The sequence below is a fragment of the Vulpes vulpes genome, chromosome 3 (genome assembly GCF_048418805.1).
Source record: "Vulpes vulpes isolate BD-2025 chromosome 3, VulVul3, whole genome shotgun sequence".
NCBI classification, from domain to species: domain Eukaryota; kingdom Metazoa; phylum Chordata; class Mammalia; order Carnivora; family Canidae; genus Vulpes; species Vulpes vulpes.
In genome coordinates, this window is record NC_132782.1 from 61,338,864 (window position 1) to 61,353,802 (window position 14,939).

At 38.8% G+C, this 14,939-nt stretch overlaps 1 protein-coding gene across 1 annotated transcript in view; it reads left to right on the plus strand.

Annotated features, from left to right (window-relative positions):
• Positions 1 to 357, plus strand: part of LOC140598236 (uncharacterized) — a 128,552-nt gene extending 128,195 nt beyond the window's left edge. Inside the window, exon 31 of the mRNA XM_072752645.1 lies at positions 286 to 357. The gene's annotated coding sequence lies outside the window, so the exon portion shown is untranslated. The remainder of the gene's footprint in view (positions 1 to 285) is intronic.
• The last annotated feature ends 14,582 nt before the right edge of the window (positions 358 to 14,939 follow it).

The following is a 14,939-nucleotide window of genomic DNA, read 5'->3' on the forward strand; positions in this document are numbered from 1 at the left end:
TGGATTAAAAATCTCTGTCTGTATTTCCCAAGTAAATTTTGGCAATTTAAATTCTAGAAACAAAAATGATGAAAATATAAACTCAGGTGAAGCTGTTTTAACAAACATCCTTATTTTTGAGATTTCTTCTCATTGACATTTGGTTCATACCCTACATTTTATATGTATTTTATAAACCTGTCTAAACACATATTACCCATGGATTCATGAGAAATAGCATTTTATAAAAGAAGAAGGAGTCTCTTGATTTTTGAAACTAATGTTCTTAAAAAATTGTTTCCAAAGTGTGGTGATGAAAAGGTAAACCTAAAGAAATGTATGGAGTTAAAACAGCCTTTGCAGTTCAGGTTGGATCAAGAAGTGAAGAAAAATGAGGAATTACAAAAAGAGAATACAGGGTAAGACTAATATTTCACATCACTTTAACCATTAATTAACTAATTTATCTGTAATTGTAGTTTATAAAAACCTAAATAGAAATTCTTCCCAAAATACTACATTTACTCTTCCGTGATTCCTTAAATAATAACAACAATGCCTTTGACATATATTGTCATCTGCGCTTTTCATTGTCCACCGTGAATTATTTCTGCAAGATATCTTTGTTCTTAGGTAATCTTTCCTTTTAATAGTGTTCTTTTCTTAGAGCAGATATCCTAATCTCTAAAAACTTATCTGTGTCATTATATAACAACATCAAAAGTTATCTTGGATTCACTTGTATTTCTTTTTATTTTATATTATTTATTTGAATTCAAATTAACTTATAGTGTAATATTAGTTTCAGAGGTAGAGTTCAGTGATTCTTCAGTCTCATATAACACCCAGTGCTCATGCCCTCCTTAATCTCCATCAGGCAGTTACCCCATCCACCCAATCCCTTCCCCTCCAGCAACCCACAGTTTGTTTTCTAGTATTGAGTGACTTATGGTTTGTGTCCCTTTCTGATTTCATCTTGTTTTACTTTTCCTTCCCTTCCCCTATGCTACTCTGTTTTGTTTCTTAAATTCCACATATGAGTGAAATCGTATGATAATTTTCTTTCTCCAATTGACATATTTTGCTTAACATTATCCCGTCTGGTTCCATCGCATCATTGCAAATGGCAAGAATTCATTTTTCTTTTTTATAAATGTTATATATTTATTCATGAGAGGCACACACACACACACACACACACACACACACACACACAGTGAGAGATAGAGAGGCAGAGACGTAGGCAAGAGGGAGGAGAAGCAGGCTCAATGCAGAGAGCCCGATGTGGAACTCAATCCTGGGATTCCGGGATCATGCCCTGAGCCAAAGGCCAACTCTCAGCCACTGAGCCACTCAGGGGTCCCAAGATTTCATTATTTATTGGCTGAGTAATATTCTGTTCTCTCACCTCCCTCCCTCTCTCTCTCTGTCTAATAAATAAATATGATTACTTATTTATTTATATCTACATCACATCTTCTTTATGCATACCTCTTTCAAAGAACATCCATACCTCTCAGGTTGGCTATTGAGGATATTACTGGTATAAACATATGGGTGCAGGTGCCCCTTCGGATCCCGACCAAAGAGATCTTTGGGATTCATACCTTCTAGTGCAATTTCTGGGTTTTGCATAGGTAGCTCCTTTTTCAACTCTTTGAGGAACCTCTGCGACTGATTTCCAGAGTAGCTGCACCAGGTTGTATTCCCACCAACATCATAAGAGGATCCCCCTTTCTCTGCATTCCCGCCAACACCTGTCATTTCCAGACTTGCTAATTTTGGCCATTATGAAAGGCGTGAGGGGGAAACTCACCGTGGTTTTGATTTGTATTTCTCTGGTGCCAGCTGATGTTGAGCATGTTTTCATGTGTCTGTTGGCCATATGTATGTCTTCTTTGGAGACATGTCCTTTCATTTCTTCTGCCCATTTCTTCATTGGGTTATCTTTCTTTGGGTGTTAACTTTGAATTAGCTCTTTATAGACTTTGCATACCAGCCTTTTATCTGATAAGGCATTTGCAAACACCTTCTCCCATTCTGTCAGTTGTCTTTTGGTTTTGTCAACTGTTTCCTTGCTGTGTAAAAGCTTTTTATCTTGATGAAGTCCCAGTAGGTCATTTTGGCATCTGGTGACATGTCTAGCAAGAAGTTGCTGCAGCCAAAGTCACAGAGGTTGCTGGCTGTGTTGTCCTCTAGGATTTTGATGGATTCCTATCTCACATTTGGGTGTTTCATCCATTTTGAGTCTATTTTTGTGTATAGTGTAAGAAAATGGTCCAGTTTTATTCTTCTACATGTGGTGGTCTGATTTTCCCACACCATTTGTTGAAGAGACCACTTTGTCTCCATTGGATTTTCTTTCCAGTATTGTTGAAGAGGAGTTGACCATAGAGTTGAGGGTCTACTTCTGGATTTTCTCTTCTGGGCCATTGATTGACATGTCTGCTTCTGTGCCAGGACCATACTGTCCTGTTGATCACAGCTTTGCAATAGAGCTTGAAGACTGGCTTCTAATGTCACCAGCTTTGGCTATGTTTTTCAACATACCTTTGGCTATTCAGGGTCCTCTAAGGTTCCAAACAAATTTTAGTATTATTTACTCCAGCTGTATGCAAAGAAGTTGGGGGCAGCCCAGGTGGCTCAGCGGTATAACTCTGCCTTCAATCCAGGGTGTGATCCGGGAGACCCGGGATCAAGTGCCACGTTGGGCTCCCTGCATGGAGCCTGCTTCTCCCTCTACCTGTGTCTCTGCCTCTGTGTGTGTGTGTGTGTGTGTGTGTCTAATGAATAAATAAATAAAAAAATCTTGAAAAAGAAAGAAAAGAAGTTAGCAGTACTTTGATAGAGATTGCATTGAATGTAGAGATTGCTCGAGCTTGCATAGACATTTTAACAATATTTGTTCTTCCAATCCATGAACATGGAATGATTTCAGTTCTTTATGTCTTTCTCAATTTCTTTCCAGAATGTCCTGTCGTCTTCAGAGTACAGATCCTTGTCTCTTTGGGTGGGTTTATTAGGAGGTATCTTATGGTGTTTAGTGCAATGGTAAATGGAATCGACTCCTCAGTTTCTCTTTCTTCCATCTCATTGTTAGTGTATAGAAATGCAACTGATTTCTGTGCATGGATTTCCTATCCTGCTGCTTTGCTGAATTCAGGAAAGGGTCCTAGCAATGTTGGGGTGGCATCTTTTGGGTTTTCCACATAGGATATCATGTCCTCTGAGAAAAGTGAGAGTTTGAGTTCTTTTCTGATTCAGACGCCTTATTATTTCTTTTTGTTGTCTAATTGCTGAGGCTATGTCGAACAACACTGGTTGTCCAGAGAGTGGACCTCCCTGTCGTGTTCCTGACCTTAGTGGCAAAGCTCTCAGTTTTTCCCCATTAAGAATGGCATCGGGTGTGGGCTTTTCGTACATGGCTTTTATGATATTGAGATATGCCCCCCCCTCCCTGCACTGCAAAGAGTATTGATCCTGAAAGGGTGCTGCACTTTGTCAACTGCTTTTTCTGCATCTGTTGAGAGGATCCTATGTTTCTTATCCTTTCTTTTATTACTGTAGTGTATCACATTGGTTCATCTGTGGATGTCGAATCACCCTTGCAGCCCAGGCATAAAACCCACTTGGCCATGGTGAATAATCCTTTAATGTACTGTTGAATCCTCCCAGCCAGTGTCTTGGTGAGAATTTTGGCATCCGTGTTCATCAGGGATATGGGAGTGTAATTCTCCTTTTGGGTGGGGTCTTGGTCTGGTTTTGCGATCAGAGTAATGCTGGCCTCACAGAGAACACTGGAAGGTTTCCCTTCCATTACTAATTTTTATAAACAGCTCCGAAGAATAGATTAATTCTTCCTGGAATGTGTGGTAGAATTCTCCTGGGAAGCCACCTGGTCCTGGACTCTTGTTTGTTGGCAGATATTTGATGACTGCTCCCATTTCCTTGCTGGTTATGGGTCTGTTCAGGTTTCCTGTGTCTTCCTGTTTCAGTTTTGATAGGAAGGGATCCATTTCTTCCAGATTGCTTAGTTTGTTGGCATATAGTTGCTCAGAATGTGTTCTTAGAGTTGTCTGTATTTCTCTGGTGCTGGTCGTGATCTGTCTTCTTTCATTCATGATCTTATTTCTTTGGGTCCGTTCTCTTTTTGATATGTCTGGCCAGGGGTTTATTGATCTTATTCTGTCAAAGAACCAGCTCCTGATTTCATTGATGTGTTCTACTGTTCCTTTGGTTTCTATTTCATTGATTTCTGCTCTGATCCTTATGAATTCTCTTCTCCTGCTGGTTTTAGGTTTTATCTTCTGTTCTTTTCCAGCTCCTTTAGGTGTAAGGTAAGCTTGTGTACGTAGGACCTTTCTCGTTTCTTGAGAAAGACTTGTATTGCTATATACTTCCTTCTTAGGATGACCTTTGCTACATCCCAGATGTTCTGAGCAGTTGTGTTTCCATTTTCATTCATTTCTATGAGGTTTTTCAAACTGTGCTTTTATTCCCTGGCTTGATTCTTTAACCTCCGTGTATTTGAATTCTTTCCAAATTTCCTCTTGTGATTAAGTTCCAGTTTCAAAGCATTGTGGTCTGAAAGTATGCAGGGAATGATCCCAATCTTTTGGTATCAGTTGAGACCTCATTGATGACCCAGTACATGATCTAGTGTGGAACATGTTCCATGTGCACCCGAGAAGAATGTGTATTCTGTTGCTGTAGGATGGAATGCTCTGAAGTTATCTGTGAAGTCCATTTTGTGCAGTGTGTCATTCAAAGCCCTTGTGCCCTTGTGGATCTTCTGCTTAGATGATCTGGCCGTTACAGTGAGTGGTGTGTTAAAGTGCCTACTATTATTGTATGACTATCAATGTGTTCCTTTAATTTTGATATTAATTGGTTCATAAGGGAGGCCTGGGTGGCTCAGTCGGTTAAGCCCTTGCCTTTGGTCAGGTCATGTTCTCAGGGTCCTAGGATCAAGCCCTCATCAGGCTCCCTGTTCAGTGGGGAGTCTGCTTCTGTTCTCTCTCTGTGTCAAATAAATAAATAAATAAACAAATAAATAAATAAATAAATAAATGAAATCTTAACAGAAAACTGGTTTATATCGTTGGCTGCTCCTACTTTAGAGGCATTAAAACTTAAAATTGTTCAATTTTCTCTTTGGATAGACCCTTTAATTATGGCATAGTGTCTTTCTTCATCTCTTAATGCAGTCTTTGGTTTAAAATACAACTTTTCTGATATCAGGATTGCCACTCCACAGTTTTTTTTTTTAATGTCCTTTAATATGATAAAATGGTTTTCTACCCCCTCACCTTCAATCTGGTGTTGACTTTGTGTCTAAAATGAGTCTCTTACACATAGCATATCGATGGGTCTTGTTTTTTGTTTTTTTTTTTTTAATCCCCTGGGATACCCTGTGTGTTTTGGTTGGGGCATTTGGCTTGTTTACATTCAGAGTAACGATTGAAAGATATGGATGTAGTGCCATTGTATTACGTGTAAAGTCCGTGTTTTGGTGTGCTGTGTCTGTTCCTTTCTGGTCTGTGTTACTTTTGGGCTGTTTGGTTAAAGGTTCCCCTTTACCACTTCTTGCAGGGCTGTTTTAGGGATCACAAATTCTTTTAGTTTCTGTTTGTCCTGGAAGCTTTTTATCTCCCCTTGTATTTTGAATGAGAACCTTGCTGGATAAAATTCTTGGCTGTAGATTCTTCTCATTGAGCACCCTGGGTATATCATGTCAGTTCTCTCTGGCCTGCTAGGTCTCTTTGGATAGATCGGCTGCCAGTTGAATATTTCTCTCCTTCTTGGTTCAGGGCCTCGTGTTCCAAGCTGCTTTCAGGATTTTCTCTTTGTGTCTGAAAGTTGCAAGCTTTGCTATTATATGTTGAGATATTGACCTGTTTTTTATTGATTTTGAGGAAGGTTCTCTGTGCCTCCTGGCACGTGAGTGCCTGTTTATTTCCCCAGATGAGGGACGATCTCTGCTATAATTTGCTCAAATATGCCTTCTGCCCCCTCCTTCCCCTCATTTTCTGGGATCCCCATTATTCTAACATTGTTTTGCTGTGTGGTAAGACTCATCTCTCAAATTCTCCTGTCATAGTCCAGTGGTTGTTTCTCTCGCATTTCCTCAGCTTCTTTATTCTCCATTGTTTTGTCTTCTATATCACTACTTCTCTGTGAAGCCTCATTTATCCTAGCAGTTAGAACCTTCATTTTTTATTGCATCTCACTAGGATTAGCCTTTTTTTATCTCAACTTGATTAGATATCAGTTGTTTTATTTCTCCAGAAAGGCATTCTTTAGTGTCCTCTGTGTGTCTTTTAAGCCCAGCTATTATCTTGATGGTCATTATTCTGAACTCTCACTCCAGCCTCTTCCTTCTATCCATGCTGATTAGGTTCCGGGCAGTCAGTACTACCTCTCGTTCTCTTTGTGGCGGTGAGTTTTTCCATCTTGTCATTCTGTCCAGAGAAGAAGAGATGAGTGAGAGAACAGAATAGAAAAATATCAAGTATGACCCCAGATAAATATATGCTAAACAAACCAGAAGAGACCCGAAGCCAATTTCAAGGTTAACAAAGGAGATAATAGAATTAGAGAGATCAAGAGACCAGAGCAGTACACTGGATCCTATGTGTATTTTGGTGTGTTTGAGAGGAAATTGCATCCCCAAATGGTTAAGAGGAAACCTTGTATATATACAAAAATAAAATTAAATACAAGGAAATTCTAGAATGTAAGTGTAAAAATGGAAATTAAAAGTCAAAATAAAAAGGATATTATGGGGGATCCATGAGTGGCGCAGCGGTTTAGCACCTGCCTTTGGCCCAGGGCACAATCCTGGAGACCCGGGATCAAATCCCACATCCGGCTCCCGGTGCATGGAGCCTGCTTCTCCCTCTGCCTATGTCTCTGCCTCTCTCTCTCTCTCTCTCTCTCTCTCTGTGACCATCATGAATAAAAAAAAAAGGATATTATCACCCAGTTGAACAAAACCAAGCAATATACCATATCCTATGTATATTTTGGTCTGTTTGTTAGAGAAATATATCCCAAAGGAAAAACAAGCAGGACTTACATGTATATAGAAATAAAATTAAGTACGGTGAAATAATAGAATGTAACTCTGAAGGTGAAAGTTAACCAAGACTTGCAGAAAGTGGTCACGTTTCTATTTGTAGAAATGCTGCAATTCTTTCCTTAGATCTCTGGTTGATTTCACAGGTGTTCAGAATGATTTGAAAGCTCTCTGGCTGAATTTCTGGGATCAGACAAAACTATGTTCTCCTCTTGCTCTGCCATCTCTGACTCAAGTGGCTTACATTTTCTTCCTGCATTTTCTAGTTATAAAATATATCATTCATACAAAAATATATGTCTGACTTAATGAAGAATAAAATGAACAATTTCACTACTCAGACTTTTAAAAAAGTCTTTCCGATGTCTCTGAAGCACCCACCTGGCTTCCTTTCTGCTTATTTGCTGAGTATTTAAGTGTTGCTCTGATCCGCCAAAACTTTTCTGTCATTTAACTTTGTTTCTCTGCATTGTTTGGCATCCTTCACTTTCCTAAGAGTGTACTAGCCAAGGTATTAGATTTTTGTTTAAAACAGTCTCATAGGCCATCATCATACATTCTCTCTCTGCTGATTTCCTTTCTTCTAAAGCTCTGCCTCTTCCTTCTTCCTCTGAATTCAAACTTTATAAATATTTTTCTTTCCTGTTTCTCTTTCTGTTTTGAATGATCTCCTTTGATGTTTTTTGTCTGTATTTTCTTTCCTTCTTGTAGACTGGTAGGTGGGTACCAAAATGTATTTTTGTGTCTTTATAAAACATTAATAGATGAGGATGCTTTTCTTCCTCACCATGGATTACTAGCCTCTACTACCTAATAATAGATTAATTTTTATATTCACATACTGAAAATAGATATTAATAATAACTTACAAGAACTCTTAATATAGTTACCCTGTTAACTCTTTAACTGCCATATGTGTCATAAAAATCTTTTCCATATTTTTTTACTTAGCAATGTAATTTAGTTGGTATTCTCTCAAACAATGAGAGATTGGAACAAATGAGATATCATAATTATAGATTTGTTTATGTGATAGAACATATTATCTATTTAAATAAGTATTAAATATTTCTTCTTAAAGGACCTGACTTACTCATTCTATACCTTCTGCAGGCTTAAGAACCTCTTAAACATGGCAAGAAGGATGTTATTAAGTAAATATGAAAATGGAGAGCTTCCATTCTATGGAGATTTAAAAACCAGTCAAACGGATGTGGATATTCAGATTAATATGCTAAAACAGAAGGTAATTTTTAATTAGTTTTGGGACTCTAAAATCATTGGGAGGGATCCCTGGGTGGCGCAGCAGTTTGGTGCCTGCCTTTGGCCCAGGGCGCGATCCTGGAGACCCAGGATCGAATCCCACGTCAGGCTCCCGGTACATGGAGCCTGCTTCTCCCTCTGCCTGTGTCTCTGCCTCTCTCTCTCTCTCTCTCTCTCTCTCTCTCTCTCTCTGTGGGTGTGTGTGACTATCATAAATAAATAAATAAAAATAAAATAAAATAAAATAAAATAAAATAAAATAAAATAAAATCATTGGGAAAAAAATCCCTCTGTGCTTTGAGCAGTAAAATACAGATTTTCCTACTAATCTTACATACTTGATATATATTTTTGGTGATAACTTTATTGAGATATAATGAACATACGATGCATATTCAAAGACTACCACAATCCATTTTAGAACATTTTGTCACCATAAAAATAAACCCTATGCCCTTTAACTGTCACCTCATGTTGGTTTCCCCCTCCCTATTCTTCTTAGCCATAGGTAGTCACCATTCTAGTCTCTGTCTCTATCGATTTGCTGCTGATTTTGGACAGGTCATCTCAATGGAATCACCAAATATTTGATCCTTTGTGACTGCCTTCTTTGGTTTAGCATGTTTTTAGATTTATTTTGTGCCATGTGTCAGAACTTTGTTTTTTTTTAATTTCTGAATAATATCCCACCATATGGACAGCCCACATTTTATTTATGTATTTATCATTTGGTGGACGTTTGAGCTGTTACACTTTTTGGCTGTTGTTAATAATGCTGTTGTGAATACGCATGTACAAGCTTTTGTGTGAACATTTCACTTCTCTTGGGTATATACTTATAAATGGAATTGTTAGTTCATATGTTAAAGGACCTTTTTGGTTTAAACATTTTTGGTTTAAACCTTTTGAGGAACTGCCAGACTATTTTCCAAACTGGCTGCACCATTTTACATTTATGTCACCAGTGTTTGAGGATTCTCATTTTCCCTGATTCTTGTCAATGTTTGTCATTATCTGTTGTTTTTGTTATAGCTATCCTATTGGGTGTAAAATGACGCGTTGTAGGGGTATTTTCATTTGTTTCAAATTTTTATTTGAATTCTCGTTAGTTGACATATCATGTAATATTGGTGTCAGGAGTAGAATTTAGTGATTCCTCACTTAAATACCCAGTGCTCATCAGTACAAGTGCCTTCCTTAATACCCATCACTCATCTAGCCCCCCCGCCCACCTCGACAGCAACACTTAGTTTATTCTCTATGGTTGAGATTCTCTTATGGTTTCCCTCTCTTTCTCTCCTTTTTTTCCACCTTCCCCTATGTTCATCTGTTGTTGTTGTTGTTTTTCTTGATTCCACATAGGAGTGAAATCATATGGTATTTGTCTTTCTCTGACTTATTTCACTTAGCATAATACACTTGTTGAGTTCCATCTGTCTTGTGGTTTTAATTTGCATATTTCTTAGAACTAGTGATGTTGAGCATCTCACCTTTATATGTGGTCATTATTCATTTCTATATCTTGCTTAAAGAACTAACCATTTCTTTTGCCCATTTTCATATTGGACTATCTTTTCATTATTGTAAGAGTTCTATCTATATCCTAACTACAGCCCCCTTATCAGGGATATGATTTTCAAATATTTTATTCATCACCTTGCCTTTTCACTTTTTCTTGATGGTTACATTTGAAGCATAGAAGCTTTTATTTTTTTAGATTTTGATGAAATCCTTAATCTGTTTCTGTCTTTTGATGCCATATTTAAGAAACTGTTGCCAAATGCAATCACCAACATACACACCTGTTTTTTTCTATGAGTTTTATAATTTTAGCTCTTAATATTTCATGTTAAGTTTGTACATACGTTGTGAGGTAGAGGTCTAATTTTATTACTTTGTGCGTGGATATCCATTTGTCTCAGTACCATTTGTTAAAAAGACTATTCTTATTCCATTTGAGTGTCTCGACACCCTTGTTGAAAATCAATCCACCGTAATTTGAGAGTTTGTTTTTAGATTCTCAATTCTAATACATTGACCTATATGTTTATCCTTATGCCACTACCAAATCAGATTTTATGAGAATTCTTTCCTAGTCCTCTTGCAAATTGCCACTCATTTATATTACAATTATGTAATAAGTCAATGTAGTAGAACCTAACTTTACTCCTGTAAAGACTTATACTTTTTGAAGGAGCCTTTTGCCAGCTTATGCCTTGCTGACTACCTGACACAATGAGAAGCCAGACTCAAAAAGATAGAGTCCCGTTTCTCTTCTCCAGTAATACCTGTAGTTTCTCACTCAGTGCCTCCCGCATCCATTTCCGTCAAATCTTGGTTGTAGGATCCACTGTCTACTATGTACTTCGTTGTGTTTTATTAACTTGTTATAATGCATAGACTCACCCATAGATTTCACCATCTAGGATATAAAGGATTAACTCTGGGTTATCAGCCTTCCTGTTTGGAAGTCTTGCTGATACATCATCTTAAAGTTCACAATTAGATACTCTTTTGACCTGGTTCTTGTGCACACAAGACTGGCGCCGATCCCGTTCTTGGCACAGATCGTACATTCTTGGAAAACAGAGTTGCCTGTATCCATCTTCTTTTACTGAAATAGAAAGATGTGCATAGCTGTACTTTGATAGGTCAATACATAATTAATGGAATAAACATTTCATTACATTATGTCAAGAATACACCTGTAAAATATCCTGTTGCATTTAATTGAATTATCAGGGAAGCCCGGGTGCCTCAGTGGTTTAGCACTGCCTTCAGCCCAGGGTGTGATCCTGGAGACCCAGGATTGAGTCCCACATCAAGCTCCTTTCAAGGAGCCTGCTTCTCTCGCTGCCTGTGTCTCTGCCTCTGTCTCTCTGTGTGTGTCTCTCATGAATGAATAAATTAAAAAATTTTAAAAATAATCAAATTATCAGAGACAAATAGTAGGCAAGCAATTTGAATCACAAAAAAATTTCAAAGTGAACCTGTATGATATGGAGAAGCATTCTAGTACGATATAAAGATGAGATAGTCTTACTTACCTCCCCTGAAAAATAAGCTTGCAGTAAGATAAAGGAGAAATTATATTTAATTTAAGTGTGCCAAAGGACAATACATTTGTTTCGCTAATGAAAAGATTAGAAATTATTCCATAACGTTCTCCTTATTTCATCACTGATGAAGGGAGAATGAAGATTATTGATTCAAAAGCACTCGATGCTGCCTCTTTCTTTCAGAATTGCAGTTAATTGAATTCAGATAAAAGGTTCCGTTTTGCTTATTAAACTTTTACTAGTTGTTCAGCTGTTATACTTCAAATCACGTGTCTCTCTGCTTGCCAGTCGTTTTTCTCCCCTAACTTGAGGGGAAATTTAAAAGAGGAGTTCTTGCCTAGTTTCAATAATTTGTAATTGAAGGGATTCTTTAGAAAAATGTCTTAGAGAAAGGAAGATGGTGGCAGGGGAGGAGGAGTCTAGACTCACCTCGTCCCACGAATACAACTAGATACCTATCAACTCATCCTACATACCCCAGAAATCTACCTGAATACTGACAGAATGAAGGTCACAATTAAAGAGAGAGAAGAGGCCACTTCAAAGAAAGTCAGAAGTACAGAGACATAGTTTAGAAGAGAAAGAGATCCTATCTGCAGCAGATGGGAGGGAGTAGTGGCCCCAGCGAAGGGCAGGAGAGAAGAATACATGGGAATGCACATAGCTGCTGGCTTGGAAAAGGAGAGGGGCTGAATTTCCTGAGTTCTTGCAACTACGGGGGGCTTAAAGCCTGGAATTTTAAAGGTTATTGGGCTTGGCTGCAGTAGAATCTGTAGGGCACTATACTTGGAGAGAGGCACACAGCATGGAACCAGCTGGCTGGTGCCATTTCCCTCCCCTGGCCCTGAGCACAAACACAGAGCCACCTGTGGGAATCAGTGCCACTCTGACACCACCTGCCTAACTTGCTTACACCAGCCACCACCCGTTTGCACTCCAGGGGAACTGCCCTTTTCAATCATGCTTGCCTCAGTTCCAGCACAGCAAGCCCTTCCCCCAGAAGACCAGTACAAACCCCTGCGGACACCATGTGTCCCGACCAGAGTTTTGCAGGGTCTCAGTTCTAGTGGAGTGTGACAGGTCTCATTTCGCAAGCTAGTTAAACCCTGCTAGATTCAGGCCAAGTACCAAACACTGCCCGCAGCAGATACTGAGAGCCTATCTCTCAGATGACTGGCCTGAGGGATAGAGGAGCCAGAACCCAGTAGCAGAGTGCATTCCCCACACCCTGGAGACCCTCCCTGAAGCACCAGTCCCTGGGCACTACGGGACCATTTTCAGTGGTCCATTACTTTCAGGAACAAGTGACATAACTGGCTTTTCTAACCCAGAGAAACTGTCAGAGACCTAGACAAAATGAGAAGACAGAGGAATTTATCTCAAATGAAAGAACAGGATAATGCCACAGGGCCAGAGATCTAAGTGAGAGAGAGAGAGAAATAACGTGCCTGGTGGAGGATTTAAAGCAGTGACCATAAGGATGTTCAGTGGACTTGAGTAATAATGGAAGACATTAGTGAGACCCTTACAACAGAGATAGAAGAGTTAAAAAAGAATCTGAGATGAAGAGTGCAATAAATGAAATTAGAATACAGATCTGGAATATTCTCTAGACTAGATCATACATTAGGCCACAAAACCGGCCTTAGGAAGTACAAAGATTGAAGTCCTACCATGCACCGTTCCTGACCACAATACTATGAAACTAGAAGTGGACTACAAAAAACCGTCTGAAAAGACCACAAATACATGGAGGTGAAATAACATCGTACTATCAATGTGTGGGCCAACCAGAAAATAAATGAAGAAATTTCAAAATACATGGAAACAAATGAAAATGAAAACACAATTGTCCAAAACCTTTGAGATGCAGCCAAAGTGACTCTAAGAGGGAAGTATATATAGCAACACAGGCCTACCTCAAGAAGCAAAAACAAAATCTCAACACAACCTGACCTTACACCTAAAGAAGCTAGAAAAAGAACAACAAATGAAACCTAAAGCCAGCAGAAGGAAGGAGATGATAAAAATTAGAGGAAAAATAGGGGTCCTGGGTGGCTGAGTTGGTTAACTGGCCAACTCTTTGATTTTCGCTAAGGTCACGTCCTCAGGGTCCTGGGATTGAGGCCTGCTTCAGCCTCCAACCTCAGTCTACTGGAGGATTCTCTCTCTCCCTTTTCCTTTGCCCCTCCCCCCTGCCCCAATAAATAAATCTTTAAAAAAACATTAGAGTGGAAATAAATGATATAGAAACTAAACACAAATAAAAATAGAACAGATCAACAGTAGCTGGTTCTTTGAAAAATTTAATAAAATTGATAAGGCTCTAGCCATAGTTCTCAAAAAGAAAAGGGAAAGGACCCAAATAAAATCACACATGACAGAGGAGAATAACCAACACTGCAGAAATCCAAACAATTATAAAAGAATATTAGGAAAAATATATGTCAACAAATTGGACAACCTAGAAGAAATGGATAAGTTCCTAGAAACATATAAATTACCAAAACTGAAGCAGGAAGGAAGTAGAACAGAACGCTAACCAGCCAAGAAATTGAATCACTCCTCCAAAAACCTGGAACAAACGCAAGTCCAGGACCAGATGGCTTCAGAGGCAAATTCTACCAAGCCTTTAAAGAAAGAGTTAGTATGCGTTCTTCTCAAACTGTCCCAAAAAAAAAAACAGAAGAGGAAGGAAAACTTCCAAATTCATTTGATGAGGCCAGCATTACCCTGATACCAAGACCAGATAAAGACACCACAAAGAGAATTACAGGCCAATTTTTAGTGCAAAAATCCTTAACAAAATAGTAGCAAACTGAATCTAACAATACATTAAGAAAATCACCGCCATGATCAAATGGGATTTATTCCTGGGTTACACGGGTGATTCAGTATCTGCAAATCAATCAGTGTGATGCACCATATTAATAAAAGAAAGGAGAATCATCATAATTTCCATAGATGTAGGAAAAGCATTTGATGAAGTACAATATCCATGCATGATAAAAACCCTCCACAAAGTAGGTTTAAGAGGGAACATAGCTCAACATAATAAAGGGAATATATGAAAAAATGCACAGATAATATCCTCCTAAATGGGGAAAAACCAAGAGAAAAAGTTCATGTCTGGTGTTGTTGATGCTGGCTGTTGCCTAGATTTATAGTTAGGGCAGGCAGCCAAAATGCTTACACTGGCACACCTGGACTCTCTTTGTGGCCTGAGCCTCCTCACAAAAGGAGGGGCTAAATTCCAAGTAAGCAGGCTGAGATACAGAACAGGGCAGAAGCTGTGTTGCCTTTCGTAGCCTAGCCTTGGAATACACACAACATCACATTGACCATATTCTGTTCGTTAGTAGCAAGTCACTAAGGTTAGCCCACAGTCTTTTTGTTTTGTTTTGTTTTAGTGGAATACTGGAACACCTATGAACACATGAAGAATGCAATTTTTAGTGTAATTTACCCACCGGCCACAGTGTTCTATATTCCTTTCACATGAAAAATGCACTCACCTCCTCCCAGTACCTCCGACAAATCTCAGTTATCATGGCATCGGG